This window comes from Antechinus flavipes, chromosome 5, assembly GCF_016432865.1.
Source record: "Antechinus flavipes isolate AdamAnt ecotype Samford, QLD, Australia chromosome 5, AdamAnt_v2, whole genome shotgun sequence".
In the NCBI taxonomy this organism is placed as follows: domain Eukaryota; kingdom Metazoa; phylum Chordata; class Mammalia; order Dasyuromorphia; family Dasyuridae; genus Antechinus; species Antechinus flavipes.
In genome coordinates, this window is record NC_067402.1 from 187,898,501 (window position 1) to 187,904,500 (window position 6,000).

Consider the following 6,000-nt stretch of genomic DNA (forward strand, 5'->3'; position numbering starts at 1 on the left):
ATAAATGAGCAAATTGGAGTTGTGTTTGTAGAGAAGGGGAGATCTCTTAAAGATCATAGTTTTCTCCTAAGAGCTTTGAAATCTCTTGGGCATGTGATCAACATACTTTGTTTTCAGATTTCTCTTCTAATTTACACACTCAACAAGGATTTCTGGTAGGTTATAAATCAGATAGTGTGATAGAGCATTGGTCCTTTTTTAAAAAAAAAATTGTTTTATTTTTTCCTGCTTATAATGTATATTAACTTTTTAAATACACACTTCTTTATGAATCATATTGGAAGTGAAAAATCAGAACAAAAGGGAAAAACCAGAAGAGAGAAAAACAACAACACCAGAAGTGAACATAGCATGTGTTGATTTATAATCTATCTCCATAGTTCTTTTTTCTAGATATGGATGGCATTTTCTATCCAAAGTTTATTGGAATTGCCTTGATCCACTGAAACACTGAGAAGAACAAGTCTTTCGTAATTGATCATTGCACAATCTTGTTGTTACTGTGTACAACATATTCCTGATTCTGCTTGTTTCATAGAGTGCTGGTCCTTGAGTCACAAAGACCTGAATTCAAATGTAGCCTTAGATACTTAATAGCTGTGTGACTTTGGGCAAATCACTTAATCTTTGTTTGCTTAGTTTCCTCATTTATAAAATGGGGATGATAATAATACCACCTATATCCAAAGGTTGTTGTGAGGATCAAATAAGATAATATTTGTTAAATGCTTAGCACAGTGTCTGGCACATAGTAAGCATTATAAGAATATTATGATTAATGAACAAATGTCGCTTCAGACATTGGAGTATCTTATTAAAAGTCTAGAGCCTTAGGGAAGGGGTTCAGAAAGGATCATCTCTATGGAGAAGGAAAGAATTTTTGACTAAATAAGAGATGGGGGAGATTATGAAATGCAAAAAGTATTTAATTACATTAAATTGAAATTTTTTTTGCATAAACAAGACACTCATATACCAGAACTTAATCAGTTATTCTCCAACTGATGGGTATCTACTCAATTTCCAGTTTCTTGCCACTACAAAAAGAGCTGCCATAAGGATTTTTGCACATGTGGGTTCCTTTCCTTCCTTTAAGATCTCTTTGGGATATAGGTTCAATAGAAACACTTCTGGATCAAAGGGTATGCACAGTTTGTTAATTTTTTGAACATAGTTCCAAATTGCTCTCCAGAATGGCTGGATCTGTTCACAACTCCACCACCAATGTATTAGTATCCCAGTTTTCTCACATCTCTTCCAATATTCATCCTTTAAACATGTTTTTAAATTGTATTTGTATTAATTTTTTAAAAATTCCCAATTACATTTTTGAATAGTGTTTTATTTTTCCAGATACATTAAAATAGTTTTCTTTTTTAAAAAATTAATAATAGTCTTTTATTTTTGAAAATACATGCAAACATTTCTAATAGACTTGTGATGGGGAGAGCCATGTGCATCCACAGACAACACTGTGGGAACAGGATGTAGATCACAACATAGGATTTTCACCTTTTTTTGTTGCTATTTGCATGCTTTTTGTTTTATTTCTCAATTTTTTTTCTTTTTGATCTGATTTTTCTTGTACATCATGATAAATGTGGAAATATGTATAGAAGAATTACATGTGTTTTACATATGTTGGATTGCTTGCTGTCTATGGGAGGGAAGAAAGGAAGAAAAATTTGTAACAAGATTTTGCAAGGATGAATGTTGAAAACTATCTTTGCATGTATTTAAAAAATAAGTTTTTTTATTTTCAAAATATAGTTTTCAGATAGTTTCAATATTCACTCTTGCAAAACCTTGTGTTCCAAATTTGAGAAACATTTTTTAAAGCAAGTGTGTCTGATAAAGACCTAATGTCTCAAATATATAGGGAAATGAGTAAAATCTATAAGAATATAAGCCCCAATTGATAAATGGTCCAAGGATATGAATAGGCAGTTTTCAGGTGTAGAAATTAAAGCAATCTATAGTCATGTGAAAAAAAATGCTCTAATCACTTTTGATTAGAGAAATGCAAATGAAAGCAACTGAGATATCACCTCTTACCTATCAGATTGGCTAATGTGACAAAAAAGAAAAGTGATAAATGTTGGGAGAGGAGGTGGGAAAATTAAGATGCTAATGCACTGTTGGTGGAATTGTGAACTAAATTTCACTATTCTGGAGAGCAATTTGGATCTATGCTCAAAGGGCAACCAAACATATATTTTTGATCCAACAATACTACTATTCCCAAAGACATCACAAAAAAGAAGAAGAACCCACATGTGTAAAAATATTTATAGTAGCCTTTTTTTGTGGTGGCAAAATATTGGAAATTGAGGGGATATCCATCAATTGGGGAAAGGCTGAAGAAGCTGAGATATATGATTGTGTTAGAATACTACTGTGCATGACAAAGGATGAACAGGCAGAAATTTGGAACGACTTGTACAAAATGATACAAAGTGAAATGAGTAGAACCAGGAAAACATTGTATATAGTATCAGCAACATTGTGTGATGATCAATTATGAATGACTGCTGTTCTTAGCCATACAATGATCCAAGACAAATACAAAGCACTCACAAAAGAAAATGCTATTCATGGCTGACTAAGTTATGGCATGTGAATGTTATGGAATATTATTGTTGTATAAGAAATGATCAGCAGGATAACTTCAGAGAGGCCTAGAGAGACTTACATGATCTGATAATAAGTGAAATGAGCAGAACCAGGAAATCATTATATATGGCAACAGCAAGATTAATTCTGATGGACGTGGCTCTTTTCACCAATGATATGATTGAGACCAATGATCTTGTGATGAAGAGAGCTATCTACACCTAGAAAGAGGACTGTGGAAACTGAGTGTGGCTCACAACATAGCATTTTCAGTCTTTTTGTTATTGTTTGCTTGCATTTTATTTTCTTCCTCATTTTTTTCCTTTTTTATTTTTCTTGTGCAGCAAGATAATTGTATAAATATGTATGCATATATTTGATTTAACATATATCTTTACTATGTTTAACATATATTGGATTACTTGCTATTTAGTGGAAGGTGTGGGGGGGAAGGGAGGAAAATGGAACACAAGGTTTTGCAAGGGTTAATGTTGAAGAATTATCCATGCATATCTTTGGAAAATTAAAAAGCTTTAATTAAAAATGCTATTCACATTCAGATAAAGAACTGATGAACTTTGAATGCTGGTTGAAATATATTTTTTCACTTCATTCTTTCTCACTGTGTCTCTCCCCCTCCCCCCCTTGATTTGTTTCTTCTTTAACAACTTATATGGAAATGACTCATATGGAAATATGTTTTATATATCAGAAGGCCCAGTTTAAATGATAGCACATGTATAAATTAGATCAAACTATCCACTTTCTTCAGAAGAGGGGAAACAAGGGAGGAAGGTAGAAAACTTTGGAAATCAAAAACTTGTAAAAAATGATTGTTATAATTTTTCTTGTTATGAATCTGGGGAGGGATATATTTAAAAAAGAAAATCCTATTTATGTGAGAATAGGAGCCAAATAATAACAAAAATGAATGTTGAAAACTTATCTTTACATGCAATTAGAAAAAATAAAATTACTATTTACAAAAAAATAAAGGAAGAAAGAAGAAAAGAAAAAAAGAAGAAAGAAAGAAAGAATCATTCTCTCCTAGGCCCAGTTAGGAGACTGGCATACAAAAGGTTGGGAAATGGGTTGAAGATATAAAATTGTGATAGTGGAAAAAGACCCAGAGAGTAGTGACTTGCTTGATTTTAGGGTCTTCTCCCCTTACAGACTATATGATCCTGGAGAAGAGACTTCAATTCTTGGTCTTTCCTTTTTTTTTTTTTTTTTTTTTTAAATCCCCATTCTTGATAAATCTTGAGAATTCAAAGATCAATTGAAGGAGTCCCAGAAATCCAGGAGTTGGAATCAAGGCTAAGTTTTGGAGCCAGTGCAGGAAGCACTAATGCCCTGAAGAGTAAAGATAAATCTCAGGGAGTGATAGTTGAGACCCCAATCCAGTGGAAGGATTTACCTCAGCAAGTGATACTGCATCTGGTGAGATCACTACTATGTACAAATGTTACTGAAGTTTGAGCTTTGTTAGAGACTATGGTGATGTAGAGATCAGCATACCTCAAAAGTATTGAGAGAAAGCTTGTTATATTTTTGAAATATCCTTTTGGAAGTATACTCCAATTTCTTTGGATATCTTGGAACCCTGATAAGGTAGATTAATCAGACAGCCTCTGGAAGAGAGGGTCAGATAAAGAACAAATGAAAAGACCATGGTTATTGATTAGCAAAATACATAAGATTTCTGGGTATAGAGTCAGAAGACCTGAGTTCATATTTGACCTCAGATACTAATTACACTAGACAAGTCATTTAATCTCTCTCCACCTTTTCCCCAATGGGAAATGTACATAATAACAGCACATAATTTTGGGGGTGGTTCTAGAATCAAATCAGATAATGTTTTAAAAAATGCTTAGCACAATGCCTGGCATATATTAGGTTCTTAATAAATGCTTATTCCATCCCTTTCTCCCTGCAAGGTTGTTTCCCAGGGTCATAAAGTCTTAGAGGGAGAAAAAGCCCTGATACCATGGTTTTAACCGAACATTATGAGAGAAAATGTCATTGAGCTCCCCCAGACTGAATAAAGCAAAGAGATGGCCAAAGCTGACTCAGACCTTTTTCAAGATACTGACAGTTAAGGCAATTCAGATGATCAAAAAGCATTTCTCTCAGCCATGTGGTTAGCCAACCATAACCAGTCATAGAACATGCACAAAGACTTCAAAGTCTCTTTAAGGCACTTCCTTTTCACGTCATCACAGTTTTCTTGAGAGCAAGTTCTCTAGCATCATCCATGTAGAAACATTGCATCAGCCAAATAGGTGATGGGGTCTGTGTAAGGGCCAGATTCTATCTCTTCTCTGTCTCTACCTCTATGCATCTCTTGTTTTGTTCTCTAAAATGCATGTGCATATGTATGTGAATATGCTTTTTGATTTAGCATCAGAATTATTCCCAGATAACCACCACCATCACCCACAGAACCTCCCTTCTAACAAAGCATACCTCAGATACCACTCAAAACTCTGTACTCACATTGAGACAACTCAATTCTGAGGGTTAAAACAAGAAAATCATTCCCTCCCCCCCCAACTCATTCAGCCTCTATCTGTGCTTTACTCCAGGAAATCTCCATACATAGTATAGCTTACATCTAGGTTTTCCAAATGTGGGCAAAATGGATCCCTAGCTCCCATACAAATACTTAAGGTAATATATTCCACAAAAGTTTTTACTTAATCCCAAGAAAATACACTAAAATTCCCAAAAGCCAGTAACTTAACACAGAAAACACCAAGTGCTCAGAGCACTTACAGGAGCTTATAAACTATCATAATAAGCACATACATCACTTAGCCCTTAAATTCCATATGAAAGGCCATCATATTTATAGACTGCTGAAAAAAAGCAACACCCATACCTATCAAAATGGCATTATCCAAATTAGTCACCGTAATTAGGAGTGGATGGTTAAGAAGAAACTACATGTTCACAGGCTTCTCCCTTCTTCCCTAACAAACTCTTTCTCCTTATGTTCTGAACAGAGTAAAAGTAAAAAGTAAAAAGGCAATAGGTCTGATTGGAATCTGTCACTTCTTTATAGAATAAATTTTAACCCTTTCTTTTGACCTTAAAGCCCATCCTATAATCTGATCCCAACCTACCTGTCTGGCCTTATTATACAATCTTCTTCCTTCACTGTTGATTCAGTGGAACTGACCTTCTTGTTGTTCCTCCTAATCTTATCTTTCTGTTCATTTGCAATGATTGAATGCAATGCCTAAAATGCATTCCCTCCTTTCCACTTTTTAGAATTCATTACTTTCTGACTTTTCCTTGCTACTAGTGTCCTTCTTACCCAAATTATATTTATTCTATTTTAAACTGTAACTGTACCTGTGTGTGTTTTTTTTTATGATAGAA